The sequence below is a fragment of the Tetrao urogallus genome (assembly GCF_951394365.1).
Source record: "Tetrao urogallus genome assembly, chromosome: 1".
NCBI lineage: Eukaryota > Metazoa > Chordata > Aves > Galliformes > Phasianidae > Tetrao > Tetrao urogallus.
The window spans coordinates 58,310,372-58,330,825 of NC_136813.1; positions in this window are offsets into that span (position 1 = coordinate 58,310,372).

The window sequence follows — 20,454 nt, forward strand, 5'->3', positions numbered from 1 at the left end:
TACACTGACCTTAAAACAAAATTCAACACTAAAGAATTGTTTGATTTTAATTGCATGCCTCTTACAAAACTGGCTTTCTCTGACAGATTAGGATCTGCCAGACTATTTTTTTTATCTGATCAATTATGCAGTCTAAATTATTTTTTTAACTGTAGCATCATGCAAATTTTGTTGATTATTTTTTTTTTTTGCCTGAATGTGCCTTTTAATTCTCATTTTCCTTTCGTTACTGTTAGTTCACCACCAGATTTTGTTTAAAAAAAAAAAAAAAAAAAAAAAAAGAAAAAAAGTGTACTATGGTGCCTATGGTATCTCCTTCCATTAAATGACTTGAGTCATTTTCGCATTTAGGAATGAGTTCATTAGAGCAGTGTAAATTCAATCACAAAACAAATCTGTAACGGTGAGTAAAAGTCTTAGTCCTTTCTACAAAGTTTAACTGTTAGTATCAAACTGTTTTAAGCAGTCAAACACATATTCCAAATAATGCAGCCAACATTGTGTGCTACTTTGTTCCAAATTACAGCATATAATGTGTTTTCTTTCAGTGGTAACTTCTGTTTGTGTTAGTTCTTGCATTTATTTACATACTTGATTATAAGTTGATGGTGAAAAAGGGCATAACTTAAGTTATATTTGAAGACTGACAGTTGTCATGCATTCCTGTTCCTAGCTACTGTTACAGTAATTGTTTACAGTTTTGTTTGTTTGTTTTAAATCCAAAATAAACTTAGTAGATATGGGTAGTCTAATTTCAAGCAGATGTTTAAAAAAAAAATCACTGCAGAGGTTGGATGTTATTTATAATATTCTGCATTTGAAATTATTTTGAGTAAATTAATTTGCACAAAACTAGAAAGGGCAGCTTGAATATGTATTTGGAACTCCACAACTTTATACTTTGCATTTATATTGAATAAATTGCTAGTCTTTTAAAATATCATGATATTTAAAGAAAGATTGAATGTGATCTTAGATGTAAGTGCTTTGTTCTTTAAAACATTATAGATAAACAGGATGCACCTTGTAAAAGCCTATTCCAGAAGAATCATAGAGAAGATTTAATTCATAGACTGTAGTCTACTCTGACAATTTAAAAATCATCCTGAGGTTTATCTGTTTAAAACAATGCTATTGTTTTAAAGGCTGGATGTTGTGCTGAGGGACATGGTTTAGTGGGAGCTATTGGGAATAGGTGAACGGTTGGACTGGATGATCTCTTAGGTCTTTTCCAACCTTGGTGATTCTATGATTCTATTAAAATATATTAACACTTCAGGTCAGTATTATACTGTCATTTGAAACAACTTTGATACCCACCAAACAGCTAGAAAAATGTATGTTATGTAGGTTTAAATTGCAAATTAAAATGGAAGGCTGCCTTCCTTCTGTTTTATCAGCTGCGCTGCTCAGCTTGGTGTCATTCGGAAACATAGAGAGTGTGCACTCAATCTCACTGTATGTCACTGATAAAAAGGTTGAAAAGCACCAGTTCCACAATGGACCCCTGCAGACAGTACTCATCACTGGCCTCCAACTGGACACAGAGCCATCTACAACAACCTTGTGGCTACAACTATCAACCAATTCATTATTGACTGAATAGTCCACCATTCAAATCCATACTTTTCTAGTTTAGAGATAAGGATGTGATGTGAGACGGCATCAAAGGCCTTGCACAAGACTAGGCAGATGACATCAACTGCCCGTCCTTTGTCCACTGATGTTGTTCCTCCTCCACAGAAGGCCACCAGTACTGATGGGGTACGATGATCTGCTCTTAGTGAAGCCGCACTGACTCTCAAATTGCCTCCTCATTTCCTTAACCTCTCTTCCAGGAGGATCTGCTCCATGATCTTCCCAGGCACAGAGATGAGGCTCACCAGCCTGTAGTTCCCCAGTTCTTCCTTTCTCCCTTTCATAAATATGAGAGTGATGTTTTTCTTTTTCCGCTCATTGGGAATTTGCCTAACAGCCATGGCTCCTCAAATATGATGGAGTGGCTTGGTGACCGCATCAACCTGTTGTTTCAGGACCCTGGGATGCATGCTATTCAGGCCCTGCAGACTTGCATATATTCAGTCTCATGAGGTGGTCTGAGACTTGGTCTTCTAAAAGAGATTCTTCTAAAGTTTTACAGTATAGTTTAACATCTACCAAATTAAACTTTTAAACTTTATTTCTTAACTAGGAAAAGAAAGCTTAGTCTGTCTACTGTTCTAGTCTATAGTTTTTTCTTGAAATACAAACTTCTCAATGCCTTGGTTTGGAAAGATGCTCTTGCATACTCTATGGAAAAGAAAGGGAGGAAGGGAGAGAAGAAGGAAGGCCATGATAGACTATGAGAGAGGCCTCTATCTGGGTTCCAGCATTTCTTTCAGCCGGTGGGCCCTTGAAACTATTATACAAATATTACATCTGTGGTAAGTAAACCTTTTGTATAAATAAACTGCTATGATTAGTTGTATTTCTCTGGAAAATTCCTGTTAGGAGAGTAGGGATATTGATGGCTTACATCTCTTAAGAGAAAAAATATTTATTTTTTTCATTATTATCTTTTAAAAGATTTGAGTGAAAAGTCCTTTTGGTACCATTGTCCAAACAGCAGGTATGACCTGCTGGACACCAGGTGACCTTAGGACACCAGGTGACATAAGGGCTGTCTCATCCCTTTTATTTCTTTCCTAAATAAGTTCTGATTTGGTCATGATTGAGGAAAGAAGTAGTAATATCAATATTCTGTGTCTCTTTGTTGATGCAGCCTGGGATTACCTGATTGGATACCAGATGCAAGTCCAAATTACCAATTAGACGCATAAGTTTGTTTACAATTACATGGTTGAGACTCTCCCACAGAAAGCTGGAGGTATATTTAGATATTTTCAGTATTTCCTACAATGCAAGGAATGGCTTCATCCACAATTCCATATCAAAACTGGGTGGTCTCATGATAAAATCTTAGGATAGAAACAATAGGTCTTATTCTTGAATGATCTGTTAGGGGAGAAAATATTTCACAGTTGGATCACTTAGAAATTAATAACCACAGCTCTTCAGGAATAATTTACAAGCTGGTGGTGTGGCCTATGGTTATACTTTGTGATTCATTTCCCTGTTTCCAGGGCCAGATTGGTATATCTTGCCCCACAACCACTCTTAGGTACAGCTCATCCCATATGAAGTCTGTGCTTTCAGTTTCTCATTTGGAAGTTATCTATGGGAGCTGCAAGGTAACTACTTGCAACTGTGACTGATACGGCCCTAGCATAGAAAGATCAAGGAATGCTGCTGTGGGAGCCTAGACAGAACTTTCTGAGAGCTTTAAGAGTTCCTATTTCCATCTTCAAAGATGAGGAGAAAGCAGCCTCACAGTACTTCTTATCTGGTTTTACAGTTGGATATCCTTTGCTTTGTGGGCAGAGGGGCACATGGGAGTGCCTCGCATGAGAGAACAGTGCTATAGGATGGTGCGTGATGGAGAATGTGAGAAACCTTGTGTGGTCTTGCTGCCTGCTGGAATGAACCCAAAACAGTTAACCACAAAAGCACTCCTGGGTTTTGTCTAGGGAAGGAATGTATTTCTGCTCTGTAAGCAATCCTGGCAGTGCTCCAGCACATGGGCAACATGGAGTGTGGAGGAAACTGGACCTCTAAATAACAAGGGTAAGCTGTACTAGCAGTGTTAGTAGCTTGGCTGGATATGGCAATAGCTTATTAACAGCAGCAAGTACCAGTCAAACCACCATAAGCTGATCTGACAGCGAAGGGAGGCAGCGATGCCAGTGAAAAGAGAAGGAAATGCAGCAAGATGTTTTAAGAGCTGGGAATTGTGTGGCCCACCCTGCCCTGAAGGAAACAGGCGGAAGATAAAGATACGGGTCTACCAGCTTCATGGAGCAGGAAGCTTGTTTCTTTGGATCTCTCACAGACTTCATTGAGTAATTACCACTGACAGTGGGGAGAGGCTTCTTGACAGTAGGGACAGCGAGACAGCGAGGAACACCAAGAGAGACTAAGGAATCCCAATTTCTGCAAATAAAAGACAAACTGGACAATCATGTGACCAGAGGGCCTAGGGACAGCTGAACCTGCCTTGGGGAATAAAACCTAGATCAGATCAATGGCAAAACTCTTAAGGTTACAGAGCCAAGCTGTATTTTTATTTCCTAAAATAGAGCAGAAATTTGAGAATTGGGAGATAGTACCTCCCAAGGAGGCCAAATGCTGACAAGCTTATCAGCTGGTACGAGGTCTGTATTTAAGGAGCTCTCACAGGTCCCTCTCTTAAGACGGCTTGCCTTCAATTTCCAAAAGTCAAAATGTGTCCCTGTACACATTCTCTGGCCCATTGCAGGTTTCTGATTGCAAGTTAGTTAAAACATGTTTTCCTCCTCTCTGCGTCTGCTGTGGAGTCACAGCAAATTGATGCTTGGAGTTGGGATCTGTTCTCATTCTGAAGCATGCTGAAGATGGAGAAGGAGGCCACAGACATACAGTAATGCACAGCAGCCTTCCACGGATACAAACAAGTCTTACATCTCCAAAACACCTGATGGAGAAGAGAAGATGAAGAGAGAGCAGAGAGCTGAAGTTCTTCCTGCTGGTGCAACAGCAAAATTACATGACAAATGTAAATAGAAGAACTAGAGTAATTAAAAAGGTGGTCTTCAATCACTTTCTGTACTGACTGTGGTCTAGAAAGTATCAATTCTTGTTTGCAGTGAAGCTATGTGGTTTGCAGAAGCAGTGGTACGAGGTTCATATTCTGTCCTTTGTTACTGCTCCTTAGCTCTAAAAAGCTAGTATAGTTTTCTTAATTCCTATAAATCACAACTGGTAATGAATTATTTTCTCACCTTTATGAGAAGATTCTGTCTATCTTCCTCTGTACTTGAGAAGCTACAAGTTTTCAGCCTAAGAATTTTCACAGAATCACAGCATGGTTTGGGTTGGAAGGGAGCTCAAAGCCCACCCAGCCCCAACCACTGCTGTGAGCAGGGCTGCTGCCCACCAGCTCAGGCTGCCCAGGGCCCCATTCAACCTGGCTTTGAGCACCTCCAGGGATGAGGCACCACAGCTGGTCTGTGAGGTATAACTTAAAGCATGAGAGGAACTGTCTGGTTGCTCAGTGTAGTTGTTAAATTCCAATTTTCTAAAAGCAATTATTTGCTTTTTTTGTAGTCCCTTCTTTGCCCTGGGACAGACATGCCTCGTTGTCTGTTGAGGATGCAATCCTGGAAATTGCAGGTCATTAGGATACTGGAGCAAATTTTTCTTGGAAAAATGAATGTAAATGGGGTGCTGGGGTTGTAGACAGGGACTTGAGTTTTACAAATAGTTTAAATATGCATAGTATCTATATAGCATCTGTTTTAAGGTGCTCAATGTTTATTTAGTGTGGGTTGGTCTCTTCTCACTGGTGACAGGATGAAGGGAAATGGCCTCAAGTTGTGCCAAGGTAAGTTCAGGTTGGATATTAGGAAAAACTTCTTTGCAGAAAGTTGTTAAGCACTGGAATTGGCTCCTCAGGGAGGTGGTTGAGTCACCATGCCTGGATGTGTTTAAAAACCATTTGGATGTGGTGCTCAGGGACATGATTTAGCGGAGGGTTGTTAGAGTTAGGGTAGGATGGTTAGCTTGTGGTTGGACTCCATGATCTTTAAGGTCTTTTCCAACCTGAGCAATTCTATGATTCTATGAAGGTTCTCAGTCTCTTCCTGTGAAGTTGCACACACATTGTACGTTCACTGCTATCTTCTTTCTCAGCTTTCCACTGCCATCATGCCCCTCCAGGAAGGAAGAATGGGGAGATGGGGCCATGGTGGCTGTCAGTGCAAGGCACTGCATGGCCATGGTACCTGCAGCAGTTGAGTGGGACAGACAGAGAGTGAGGGGTTACTGTGAAGGAAACGCCTTGAGGAGCGCTGTTATCAATGACTGAGCTTGGAAAAGACCTTTCAGATCATCTGGTCCAGCGTCAGCCCATCCCCACCGTGCCCACTGACCACATCCCCTCAGTGGCACATCCACGCGGTTCCTGAACACCTCCCGGGACGGTGACTCCATGGGTGATGTCTTCCCTAGGTGTGACTGGCGCTCAAGCCAGTGGAAGCGCCGGCACGTCGCTGCAGCACCCAACCGCACGTCCCTGCCGCCCCCTGCGCCCCTCAGCTCGCCGCGGGGCGCCTCCCCGCAGCGGGTCGGCCGATGGAGGCGGCGCCGCGGATGCGGGGCAGCGCGGCGCGTTCCCGCCCCCTGGCGGCGCCATCGCGACCACGTGCCCGGCCGAAGAGCAATCTCGCGCCGGTGCTTCCCGCGCGCCCGCCGCCAGAGCCGCAGGGCGGGGAGTCGGAAAGCGCGAAAATCCCGCGCATGCTCCCTCCGCCCACGGAGGGGCGGACGGTTGGCTTAGGCGCTCCGCGTGTGCCCGTGCAAGGCACGCTACACCCCGTGACGTCAGCGCGCAGCGTCACGCCGGTGGGACGCACAAAAGTGTAAGTTTCAATTTTTTTACCCCCCCCCTCCCAACAACTGCCCCCCCCCCTCCCCGCTCCCTCCATTGTCGACGGGGGAAGAATAAAAATAAAAATAAAATTAAGAGAAAGGAAGCGGGCGGCGGGGTCGCGGGGAGGGGCCGCCGCGCTCGCCTTCCCCCCCCCCCCCCCCCCCCTCCCACTGCAGCCGCCCCCCGGGCAGGTGTGCGAGGGCCGCGGGCCGCGCGGTGACAGCCCGCACGCGGCGCCCCCCCGTCCCGCCGCGCCGGCACGGAGCGTGCTCAGCCGTGTTCCCCCCCCCCCCCCACCCCCTACCGAGCGGCCGTTGGGCGCCCGCTCCCTCCCTCTCTCCTTCCCTCCCTCCGCCCCTGCCCCCTCCCGCCGTGCTCGCGGGCCCGCGCGCGCCGCCGCACATGTGCAGTCGGGCGCCTCCGCAGCGGCAGCGCGGCGCCGGGCGGGGGGTGCTGCGCGCCGGGACCCGGGCTGGGGGGCGGCGGCGGGGGATGGAGCCGGCGCTCTCCGCCTTGGGCCGCTCAGGTGCGGGAGGCTGCGGCCCGAGGATATGAGGAAAAGGATGGGAGTCGCTGGGAGGCGCCGCGATCGGCGTGGCCCCTCGCCGATGAGCGGAGGCCCCGGCGGAGGGGCGCGGGGCGGGCGGCGGCTGCAGCCTCTGTATGCGGGCGGGAGGAGGGGGGCGGCCCCGAGGCCTACGTGTGCCCGCCGCCGGGATGGGGGCGGCTGGAGGAGGCCCGACCGTGCCGTGCACCCCCCTGTGCAGCTGGACGGGAGCGGAGCCGGCGGCTGTGCGGGGAGGGGGGGGGGCGGCGGGGCGTCGCTCCCACGTGCTGACTGTGAGCGGGGGCGTCGCTTCGACAGAGCGGGACTGGGGGGGGGGAACTTCGTGCTCTCCCAGAGGGTTGTGTTGTGAAGCAAAACGCGGTGGGGAGCAGTCGGGAATTGGGGCGGTGCAAAGTTTGCCTCCTCTCATTGTGGTGAGCTGACTGATGTTGGCTGTGTTTGCTTTCTAGAAAATAGCATCGTCGTCCCCGCGTCCCGCAGGCAGCAGGATTGTAAGAGGATTGCCTGCTAGGCTGGGGTAACATGGCAAAAGATGTAAGTATATTTATAGCACATCACATGCAGGGGCATAACTAATAGCATATTTTTGCTTTTGTTTTTGCTAACAGAAGCAAAGCAGGTCAGGCTCTGTTATAGCTGGCAGTGCAAATGTATGAACCTGACTCTGCTCTACCTCAGGCCTAGGCTGTGCTTCCTTATGGGTGATCCAACCCCAGAGCGGCTTCAGGTCTGCAGCAGCTTCCTCAGAGCAGATGTGAGGATCTACTGTACTCATAAAAGCAGTCTGGTCATTGGCATTAGATGAATTCATGTTGAACGCTATCCTAGGTTGGCTTTGACAGCCCCAGAATACACTGTTCAGGTGCTGGGATGGTTGGTGGCTCTGTCCCGTTGTCTCCAGAAGTCAGCAGCTGAGTGTCACTGCTGGCTGGCGCTGCCTCTGCTGTTTGGTGTGTTCAGGGCAGCAAAGCCTCCTTATCTCCTCACTTTTTCTTCCCTGTCCACTCAAAGATGCTGATTACTGTCTGTAAAAACAAGCATCGGGAACTTGCAGCGTAGACTTCCCTGCCATCCACGCCAAGACTGGTGGCCTTGAGGCAGGCCTTAGAACCACCTTTGCTCTTATCCATTCCAGTATTCTTTTAAAAAGCATTTAAATGCGTTCTGCCTTTCAGATCTATTGCATTGTTCATAGCTAATGTAATTGGACTGCCACGTTTCTTTATGGAAAATAAGAGAATAGAGTGCTCTGTATTCAGATATGAATGTATCTCCACTTATATATTAAAAAAAAAAAAAAGCAAACAAGTTGCAAAGTGATACGATTCAAATTCTAAACAGCAGGTTACGTTATTACGTGAACTGTTGTAGCTTCCAAAGAGTGAGAATTACTGTGAAATAGTGATTGGTTCAACAAATTAATCTTGTAGGGAATTTTAGTCGTTCAGAAGCACATGAGAAGTATCTCGGTGTGCAGAAATGCAACTAGAAATACATAGTCACTGCAAGCTTGCCTGTAAAAGATAAGGGTGTTCAAGTGTGCTACAGATAGCAGAGTTCAGGGAATGAAGGGCTGTACAAGCAGGGAAAAAATGAAACAGAAGGGGTGGAAGAGGAGATGAAATAGCGGCAGTTCAGAGCAACTCAGACATTAGGATACATCTGTTTCATACTGCCGTTTGGAAGGAGGTGGGCTGCGTGAAGGACTGGCACCTGAAGTGCAGATTAGTAGCACTGATCAGTGTCATAGAAAGTGTGTGGGAGCATAATGGGCGTAAGACACCTAAGAAAGAACCTAATTTTTCAGAGATCTGTCTTGCTGGAGGAGGGGAATAATTAAGGGAGGAATAACATACACAACAGTAAACTTCAGAAATGGAAGAAAATGCTACAGTTAGGAACAGATAGGTGTTTTCAGCATCTTCTAAGAGTAGATCAAGAAGTAATAAACTGAATTTGGAGAAGTGATAATCCGGCTCAGGTTGTAGGTAACATGTTAAGCATGCTTGAGCACTGGGACAGGATAGGGAGTGTATGAAGTCTTAATTGATGAACTGTCTAACCTGTTTTCAGAAGTCTCTGTGGATATATATGGTCCTGTTTCAGGGAAGAAAAACGAACTGCTTGCCTTTTTTCAGGCTATTGCATGGCCACCATTATGTGTTGCCTAAAATGTGTAATGAATCTTGGGAGATCTTAAATTTCCAAGTCAAACCTATTAGGTTTGGTTTGATGTTAGAAAACGGAGAAGCTAATTGATATAACAGTTTTTTGACTTTCCAAAGGGAAGAGTGATTCTCACTTTTTTAAATTCAAAAGCTCAGTTTTTACCCTAGTGAAACAGTGGAGTTAGTCCTGGTAGGGAAAGCAGCACTGCATTCCTGGGCACGGGGTCTGTGAAGACCTGTGCTCCCTGTAAACATAAACATTCTGACATGAAAATGCTGCTGCAATTAATGGCCTGTGGTTCTGCTGTGTCACCTATCAAGTGCTGTAATGGACTGCAAGATGTGGTGAAGAAGATGGCACGGTTGATGAATGCCTCCACCCCTTCCTTCCTTTTTTTTCTTTTTTTTTTTTTTCCAAGTAGGGCTGAAGTGGCACAACTGTGGTGAGGGCGGTTTGTGCCGCTCTCCCCCCAAGTCTGAAGGTGGCATTCCCATTGCCAAGCATGTGTCAGCATGCTGCAGCTGGGGAACATGGGCTCTGGGTGCAGTGCTGCTGGGTCCTGTGCTGGCGGCTGCTGGAACAGGCGGCCCTGCAGAAGGTGTGGAGCCAGAGCTGCACTAAATAACGTTCCTGCTTAACCCCTCCTCCCACTTGCTGAAGGAAAATACTTCTTTTCCTTACGTTGCTCACGTCTAGCTTTTCAGCTGATGCCTCTGTTGTATAAAAACTGCTATTTGAAAATACCTGTCTGGAAAGTTAAGTACCTGCGAAAGTGTGCAGACTAAGTCTTTCTAGGGGAATTGAAGAAATTGGGAGCGTGATGGAGAGTACTGGCAAGCCCAAGAAAATGCTTTTTAAAAGGACTAAGTAATTAGGGCCACAAAGATGGTGAGGGGCCTAGAGCATCTCTCCTACGAAGAAAGGCTGAGTGAACTGGGTCTGTTCAGCCTTGAGAAAAGAAGACTGAGAGGGGACCTGATCCAGGTCTATAAATATCTAAGGTGTGGGGGGCAGAATGGCGAGGACGGACTTTTTTCAGCAGTGTGTGGAGACAGGACAAGGGGAAACGGCCGGAAACTGCAGCATAGGAAGTTCCGCACAAACATGCGCAAGAACTTCTTTACAGTGAGGTGACGGAGGACTGGAACAGGCTGCCCAGGGAGGTGGTGGAGTCTCCTTCTCTGGAAATGTTCAAGACCTGCCTGGATGCCGACCTGTGCGACCTGGTGTAGGGAACCTGCTTTGGCAGGAGGGTTGGACTCAATGATCTCTGGAGGTCCCTTCCAACCCCTACAATTCTGTGATTCTGTAATTAGAAAAGTACTGATCAGGTAAGCTGGCAAGATAATGCCTGCAAGGTATTTGAACAAAGTCTAAATTCTGTTAAGTCTTATATTAAAATATATCCCACTAATGCTTTTCAGAGTGTACAGTAAAGAAAAAATAAGCAACAAAGCATTGGTTTTTGGCAGAATACTTTCATCTCCTTTGCTGTGGTCAGTGAGCTATGAGGGGGGAAAAAAAAGATACATTCTCAAGTAGCACTTTAATTAAAAGCTTGTAGGTTGAGTTTAAGAGCATAATCACATCTAGTCTTGTAGTTAAGTTAAATTGAGAGATAACAATGTAAAAAGAGGCAGCAGCTTGTGAAGGTTAAAGTATCTGTGAGAATTCCAAATTCTATTTTTTGGAATGGTTATATAAGGGTTAGGAGATCTAGAATGTTATAACTGTAGAAGGAAAAAGAAAGAAGAAACTCATTTTCCAGTGTGATCTGGTCATGGTAATGAGCATAGCCATTTCTGGCTTGAGGCATGCGAGCATTGTGTGGAGCTGAAATCAGTTCTAATAGAACCAGGCAGGCCGTGGAATATCACATTCAATTCAGAAGAGCTGAGTTACTAAAAGGACTTCACTTTTTCATAATTTAAAAGAACAGCAGGGAAGAAAAGATGGGTGAGTGAGGGAATGCCAAGTGCAGTGTCTTCAGAATGCATGCACCATGGCAGCAGGAGCAATCTACTGCATCTCAGAGGCAGAATGACAAACTGCTCTGTTGAGGGCAGTAGTGTTAGTAGTGTACAGTCTGATGTGTGCATTTGCACCGTGTATGTCTTCTTTGAGAGCAGTGGACACAGTGTATGGGAAATCTCTTGGTCTGAAACAGAAGTAGCATCTCCAGAAACTCCAGCTTAGCCACATCCCCTTTCTGGTTAATAACTGTCATTCTCTGAGACTTCACTGAGTCTACTATAAACTCTTCAGCTGCTTTTACAGATGTACGTCGGAGGCAGGAGCTGGAGGAGCAAAGGTCCTCAGCTGACTTGTGCTGCTCAAGGGATTCATGGTTAGGTGGAGGTAGAGTTTCCTGAGTGAAATGCTGACCTTTCTTGTCACCCATGGCATGCTTAAAACTAGGCAGCACATGGCGTCAATAGAAGGAGACAGAAAGTAAATTTGGTACCTTAATTTTTTGTCTTCCATTTCCCAGTGTAAGTGAAGACTGCTTGCTGGCCTTATTTATATTCACTTATGTGTTATAATTATCTGATAAGTAAGGTGATAAATACTTCTCTTTATCAGTAGCATCAGTATTTTCTCCATCACTCAGTAGTTTCTAGCCGGTAGTAGAAAATCCAAGTTAAGGTGTGACTCAGGTTCTGCTTTCAGATACTTCTGTTGCAGATTAACTGTTGAGCCCTTCAAGCAGCCATTAAGAGAAGCGTGCAGTTCTCTTCTTTAAGACCCAATGTTAAGGAGAAGAAGCAGGACTCATTTCTAGGCACTGGAGCTATTAGAGAGGGTAGCCCTGTGCATGGTATTACAGGCAAATAGGGAGCTAGACAAAAGGAATGAGTATAATTTCTGATCTTGAAAATTGCCTATTGAATCATGACGGTTGGAAAAGACCTCAGATCATCTAGTCCAACCGCCACCTCATCCCCATCATGCCTGCTGACCCCATCCCTCAGTGCCACATCCACATGGTTTTTGAACACCCCCAGGGATGGTGACTCCAACCACCCTGACCTCCCTGGGCAGCCTGTGCCAGTCCATCACTGTTCTTTGTGAGAAGAAATTTTCTCTGATATCCAACCTTAATCTCCTCTGGCGCAACTTAAGGCTTAAGATTGAAGTAGATGAGTTACACAAGTTAAATGCTCACTGCGTGTACAGTTGCTTGTGATTGTTTCAGTTGTTCACAGTCATTGCATAGACTGTTTCCACTCTTAGAAGAAAAATGGGTAAGAATGTGCAGTTGAAAACTAATTTGGTGTTTCGCATACATTTAAACTGGCACACCACTGTTAGCTCTCAGAACTTCTCACGGGCTGAAATACCTCCCTGGAGAGCTGTTTCATCAGGAAGGCTCATACAGTTTCATGAATTGCACACAATGGCGTTGGTTTGAGGATGACTGGTTCTAAGATTATATATATATATTTAATTTTATGGTTTATTCTACTGCTATCTTTTTCTTGAGTTACTTTGAGTGATTTTTATGTTGTCCTCTTGTTTGCTTGAAGCATATTGTCTGTCCTTGGTACTTCATTAATATCACTGAATACCAGATACGGCCCATGTATCTAACTTTGCAGAGGAAGCCCTGTGTGTATGCGTAAATCCTGAAGACACTTATGGTAGAGGCTCTTCTGGTACAGAGTTCAGCACGTGTTCTAATACCACTAGACCCCTGAAGACACAGGGTTTAAAGATTGATGGCTTATTTTAATTGATTATTGAGAAGACGTTTGGGTATGTAGTTTCATCCAATGAATTTATCTCACAGTACTCCCTAAATATCCTTGGAGTAAAATATGTACCAAAAAGCAACAAAAAAGTAGCAACCAGCTAACTCATTGCTTACAACAGTGTCACTTAATAGGTCAGTAGGTGTTCTCATTTTGGGGAAGGAGGTAGATCTCTACTTCTGTGCAGGTAATTTTGCTGGAACATCCCGAAGTTGTACTTCTTAACTGCTTTTGTATGGTTCTTGTACATCAAACTTGAGCAAGCCTTCATGGCAAGAGAAGGTCACATTTGGAATAGACTTATAAAAAAAACAGTTCCTGTTGGAAATAGGAAAAAGATTTTTACATGAAGTAATGTGAGCATCTAGGAAGCGCTCAAGAATCTACAAAACATTTAGCAGAGTTCTTCTTAAAGTATCGGCATGTATTTCTGTTATTATGTTTATTTTTTATTTCAGTGAGGCAGCTTATAGAAATTGAATTGTCAGTGGATTTCAAGAGGTTTGCACACCTTGTTTGGTATCATTTTAGCTCAACGACTGCTCAGTAGCTTAGTTTATTTCTGTCTGCTTTTTGTCAGCTTTAACGTGTTCAGAAGTTGGTAAACTGAAGATGAGATAGTATTATGAAATCAGGTCTTATGAAAGCGCATCTCAGTCCAGGTTTTCAAATGCTGGTAGAGTGTTTTTAAATATGCCTTTGAGAGGAATGCAGAAGGAAAAAGAACTCCTAAGATCTTTGCATTGCAAATACATAATAAACTCTATTTCTTATTTTCCATGTTAGTTTATATTTATTAAACAGAGAATGGCAACTCAGAAGTTACCGTCACCTCGCTAATCATTTTCTCTTAAGCTTTACTTCATTAATTTTATGTGTAGTTAATGGTAATGGCTGCATATGTTTAGTTGTTGCATTACTAAATAAATACAGTGTGTGCTGGCAACTTAACACGCTCAACAAAAATGCCAGTTTTCAAAAGTTAAATTACACTAGGGATTACTTATTTCAGTGTTCGCATTTGCTTGCTTGGATATCACTTAGCAGAGATTTATTGTGTCTTAATTGGAAGTAAGTGGAAAAAATGGGCCAATGTTTGCTAAATATTCTCAGTGTCAAAGTGGTTCTCAGAGGATGAACAACTTGATTTTAAGTGTGGTCAGTTGTCCATATGCCCAGGAATGCTGCTGGCTGCTTGTCCTGTGTTGCGTTACATTACATCTGCTAAGCCCCATGGTATCATGGTTATGCAGACTTACAGGGAATTAATGTTGTGGGCTGCTGTAGCCTTTTAAGACATCAGTAAGGCAGACAAATCTTACTTAACGTAACCTGTTGAATTCTGCTGTGTTCGAGTACTGTTGAACAAATTTCTCAAGGATTTGATTTGATTGCAAGAAGTCTATTAAAGTCAAATCTACAATGGCATTGGGAGACAGTTGTGGGAACAGCAACCGCTGTTACTTTTCTGCATGGGAGTGTTGAGGTCTGGAGGACTCAAAAAGGCTGAGTAACTGGGTCTGCTCAGCCCGGGGAAAAGAAGACTGAGGGGTGATCTGATAAATGTTTATAAATATCTCAAGGGAGGTGGGAGGCAAATGGATGAGGCCAGGACCTTCTCAGTGGTGCATAGTGACAGGACAAGGAGCAATGGCCTAAAACTTGAACATAGGAAGTTCCATACAAACATGTGGGAGAACTTTACAATGAGGGTGACAGAATACTGGATCAGGTTGCCCAGAGAGGATGTGAAATTTTCTTCTATGGAGATATTCAAGACCTGTCTGGACACCTACCTGTGCAACCTATTGTAGGGTATGTGCTTTAGCAGGAGGGTTGGACTCAGTGATCCCTTGAGGTCCCTTCCAACCCCTGCATTTCTGTGAATTCAGCATTTCCTTTCCTGATTAGTTTGTGGTAGAGATGGTGAACCGGTGCTTTGGTTGTATTCACACTAGGAATCTCATATTCAGCTTCCTACAGCCTTGCAGTTAGTTTTGGGGGCACCAACTTCAGTGTTGGCAAAGATTGGGTCACTTCAGCCATTTGGTCACTGTGAGAAACAGTCTACTATAATAGTTTTAACTCTGCTTGGATTTTTTGATCCGTGTGACTTCTTAGGCTGGGTCACTGTTTGACTTGTCTTAAAAATGAGTTCTTCATGTCTGGAATTCAGCAAAGATTACATGTTACTCTTTTTAGAAAAACAGCCAGCAAAGTTAATGGCCTTGAAATGTTCCACAATGGAGAGAAAGCTTTAAATGCAATTCCACGTATGTATGTCAGTGTCCAGTGTATGCAGTACCAGTGGAGCATACGTTCAGAGCAAAGATTGACCGTGCTTCACTGAGCTACTAACCTATGATTATTTATTTTTTAAATCGTCGCAGGCTTCTGTATGATTCAGGTCTTTTAGTGCCTTAGTGTTTTGTTTGCACCTTGCTTAGGTTAAGCAGCTAATAGTTTGGTTTACTCTTTGGGAGGCTTTTTACTTTGGCATAGGTCATTGCCCAGTGGTTATCAGGCACATTAATCTTGATGTGCTGTGAACTGAGGATGGGGTGTATCTGCTTTAGACGAAAGTTACTGGGACGCAGTAAAGTAACACATGAGAGAATTGTGTAGGATCAGGGTCCTGCCGCCTGACTTTAGAAGATCTTTTGCCTTACTTTATACAGTAAGGCATAGTTGTCACTTCATTTGCAAAATGCAGTTCAAATATTTTAAACTTAAGAACCTTCTTTCCTTTCCTGCAGACCTCTGCTGTATTCCTTAATTACCTTTTAATTTGTGTGAAAAATGAAATGGCTATCTTTATAGGACAGCCTCCTGTATTTGTATGATGATTCATTTCCAGGGCATGTTTGTTTTGGTCCCTGAATGAGGTGAGAGTCCAATGGGGAAAAATAATGTATAGTCATCTTGTTACAAATGACATCTTTGTGTCGCCAGGGGTGAAAGTAAAACTAAGCAGCATTATTTCTGGTTGTAAGCATTATTTCTGGTTGTAATACTTCTGGTTGTATTTCTGGTTCTCCATTTGTAGCTGTGCTTGTATTCCATTGTGTTTTTTTGTTGCTTCCTGATGATAAAATAAACCCCAGACCCCTACATTATGATTAAGGAGGCACACAATCAAATTGCATGGCACAGTGCCTTTATGTTTACTGTTTACTTTTAAAGCGTGAAATCCTGGAGATTGGTACTCTGTACTGATCAAATTAAGTAGTTTGCTCCAGATGTGTGGGTTTTTGCCAGTTGACTTTGCAAATGCCTGTAGACAGTAGAAGCATCCTCCTGATGCCTTTGACAAGCTGCAGGAGGAAATTTGCTCTATTGGGAATACTTTTCCTTTCTCATTTCTTCATTGCCTAGTTGTGTCTTTACTACTTCTCAGTGTGAGTCCCAGTTTATATACTCTGTAGTTGTGGCTTAATTTAGTGTAGGATGTGTTCACTATCCCTGTTCCCGTGTTCTTACTCTCTTTGCATAGGATCCAGTCTCCTTGCTCTTTTAAAACTTTCAGTTTCCCATCACTTCTGTTTCCTGTACTTCTTAATAGACTCCCAACTACACTAAACTCTACTCCTCATCTGTCGTCTTACATTTGATTTTTGTAGTTCTTTTTCATTCTTTCCCAGTCAGTGCCGATGTTGTCTGCTTGTTTCTCCGGCTGTCCTATTCTGACTCTTATTCTTTCAGCAAAGTTGTGTATTTTGACCTACTTTTCTTGTTTGGTTGTCAAACCCAGTTTCTGTGCCTCATTTTGGTGGTCTTATCTTGCTGTTAGCAACTGAAAACTTTCTGAGAAATACCTTTTGGCAAATGCCTCTGTTTCCATTTATTTCCACCTTTTTTTTTTCTTTCCCACTTCTTTCAGCTCTTTCTCATGGAGCATACTTAAAATTTGGCTCATTACATAGAAGCGAGATAGAAAAGGTATTTATATGGCACAAAGGCAGCTTTCTCTTCTCTGTATTTGCTTATCTCATTGTAGCAGGGGGATCTTCCTCTCAGGTTAGCCTTGACAGACATCAGACATGGACCTCTCCAGTTATTCTGCAGTCCAAATTCAGCAAGAAACTCTAATGTTTAAAGCTTTTAATGAATAATTTTATACCAGTTTTTAGTAAGAGAAAATTGCAAGTCTGGAAGGCTATGGAAATGGTACTTTCATTGTAAGGGTGTTGAATTCCTACTATGTAACTTCGGAGATCACAAATACAAGCTAGCTAGTATCAGAGGACTTGATATCTCAGTCTGCAGTGTGGGATTTTTTTTAACAAGTGAAATTCTCTGCATTCTTAGCAAATTTCATTACAGATTTACCTTAGTCCAAGAAAAAATACTATTTCACAGTTTACTGTCTCTCAGTTGGAGACCACTTATAGTTTCTCAGCTTTTACTTGGAAACAAAGCAAAAATAGACTTCCTAGTCCTTTTGGCTGCTACTGATCTTATAGCAGGCTAACTTCAATTGAAACTTCAATATGTTTAGCCTATCAGTCGTTTTCTTATCCTTAGAAGTTCTGAACAGTGATGAGGTGGATCCCAGGTGGTGGTAGGGTTCTCTACTCAAGCATGGCTTCCACAATTAGTGTGCAGATTTACTGATTTGTCCATTGGTCTTTAATCTTCTGTGCTTGTGTTTAGTAGAAAGGGGATCAAAGTTTTTGCTGGAAACAGCTGCTGGAGTTAGATGCTGTGTTGAGGGTCCAAAGCTATTTGCTTTTTTCTTTTTACATCTCTGTTGGTTTTGTTGAAATGCGAAAAGCATAAAGGGTTTTGTACCTGTTACCTGTTTCCAACACAAAAAGTTCATTTACATAGCCTTGCAAAAGTTTATGTACCTAGCGTGCCTCTTTGAAGAGGAAAGCAACTCTAAATTGTGAAGTTGCAGACAGTTAATAAAGCTTTCAGAATCAAATATTTAGATCGTGATATTGCTCCAGGCAGCACTGACATTATCATCAAAGGAAGTTATGCATCTTGAAGCTGAGAATCATGAGAAGAAGAAAACATTGTCTTTTTATTCTGTTATCAGATGGAAAAAAAAAAAAAAATCAAAATACCTTGATACAAGTAGCTCGATAAGGCCTGAAAACTAAATCTGTTTTCACATCAGAAAAAGTTGATACCCTTCTTGGTGAAAGGTTACTTTTCTATTGAGGAAAACAAAAACCAAGTACTACTTGCATGCATTGTGGATCTGTGACTGGGATATAAATATTGGGAGCTGTGGTCACATTTCCCTCTGAGGTCAACTTTAATTCTTTTGGGCGCTGTGCTGGGTAGGTTATGGAGGGGTAACCCTGGACCCTTCCCAAAAAACTGCCCTGTAAAATAGCGGGAATTTCTTTCAAGTATGCACTGAGAGTTTTTTGCCTAGTAGTTCTATTGTGGAACAAAGACGATGGATTTTTATACGGGATGAAAGTTTTGCTTTTGAGTTCTGTGTCGCTAAAAGCTACTGACTTTAAGGAGACTCAAAAATAGTGACAATTTTGATCACCTCATAGTCAAATACTGTATCTAGAAGTGTGAAGTGCACATACTGAGCCTGGAGAAGGAGAATTTTCACTAGAAATGAAATCAACTTCCATTATGAATCATAGCAGCTGGAGGTGCTGCTTGCTATTGAATTTGGTAATGTTCTTCCCAGGCAGATTTCTTGGAGCCTTTCCTAGGCATACGCTTTCAAGTTGAATATTTACCAGCCATGTAACTGCCAGAACTGAACCTTTGGCAAGACAGCAGTGTGCAGGGTGGTGGAGCTCTAACTGCTGTGGTCTTCATCAGTTTGCTGGTTCCTCAGGGTTCTTGTTGTTTGGTGATTGTCTTTCTCTGAGATTTTCCAAAATTGTATTCTGCTGTTGACTGAAATGCAATGTTTTTCCTGAATGTTTTCCACTTTGTCATTGGTTTGCATGCTTTCAGTCACACAGAAACATGATCCAGGGTCACTAACCTGACCCTTTGTAACGTTGGATTGTGTTCCTAGAGTTGACCATTGGTTTTGGTAGTTCATCATGATGTAGAAGGAAATACGAACCTTATTATATTATGTAATGTATTAATTGACAGCATACTGAAGGATAAAATGAAGTAATAGAAATGGTTATATTGGAGATTGTTCCAATTAAAATAAAGATATGGGGAGGCCAAAGAATAACTGATTACTGAATTACCTAATTTGCTAATTATTGAAATGGTATTCAGTAGTGATTTGCCTTTTTTACTTGAATTCCTGCATAAGCTCACATTGTAAATATTTGTATTTGGCTTATCACTTTAACTGATACGCAAACTTGATGCAAGTTTTCTTTTGCATATTAAAAATCTTTCCATTCTCATTGGTATATTTCTCATTCTCATGAAAAGAAAAACCATTGGATGTCTTAGGTACACAAGCCTCTTCTTTCTGTTGTTGAATAGAAACTGAAGGATTGCATTTAGAAGAATTGGGACAGTGAAACTGTGCTTCCTGTGTGGTTTAGCACTCCTGTTGTGTAACTGAGGTAGGGTTGGGCGCGTAATGTAAAACCTCCAAATTTGTCTTCACATCTGATTCAATACATTGAGTTTGGGTGTTCTGGAAGTTTATATTGCTGCAGAGCCTGCTTTATAACATCTTTGCACATGTTAGCAATTTCATGTTAGTGAATAGCATCTTTCTTTGGAAGGGTCAGATGTAGTCTCTTGGCCTGTGGCGTTGTTTCGGTCTGGTGCTTAGGAGTAGGGCAGGAGAAGTGTCGTTTGGAGCTGACTATTGAATCCCTGCTCTGGGCAAGGTGGAGAGCAGGCATTGTTTTTGTCATGGTAAGTTGTTGCAGCCTCATTAAATCAGGCTATTGCATTTTTGGGGGGGGGGGGGGGATTATGAGAAGGAAGGACAAATACTACAAGCTCTTCATTTTACCCATTGCTTCCATTATCTCCTCACTTATGTTTCCTCTGTGCCACTAGGTCCTCATCTCTGCAATGCTATTACAGAATTCTGCTCTTAATCCTAACCTTAGCAAAATTTCTCTTCTGCTCACCTCCCAGCCTGTCCTCAGTGCTCTATCAACCACTTTTCCCCTCTTCTGTTTCAGTGAGAGGAGAGAAAATTTTCAACAGTTTCCTGCCTTGTGAAGTTCTTTCTGGCTTAAAAATTGATTGCTGTCATACACCTGGATAGTAGCAGCACTACAGCATCCTCTAGTGGTCTGCTTGGTTTGCTGAACTTGCTAATTACCAGCAAGGCTTTTCAGGTAGCCTTTTGAGGGGAAAGTTTTGCTGCTGACTGACAGCAGAGCACTTAATTGTCTCTCTCTGCAGTAGCCCTCAAGTACTGACAGTGCACAAAATATAGTTTAGGGACATTTCAGCTTCTGTAACACCACTTGCTATACTGTGGTGAGTACAAATATTGAATTTTTTACTGTTCTTTCTAAATGGAAAAAGTCTGTGTGTCCTGC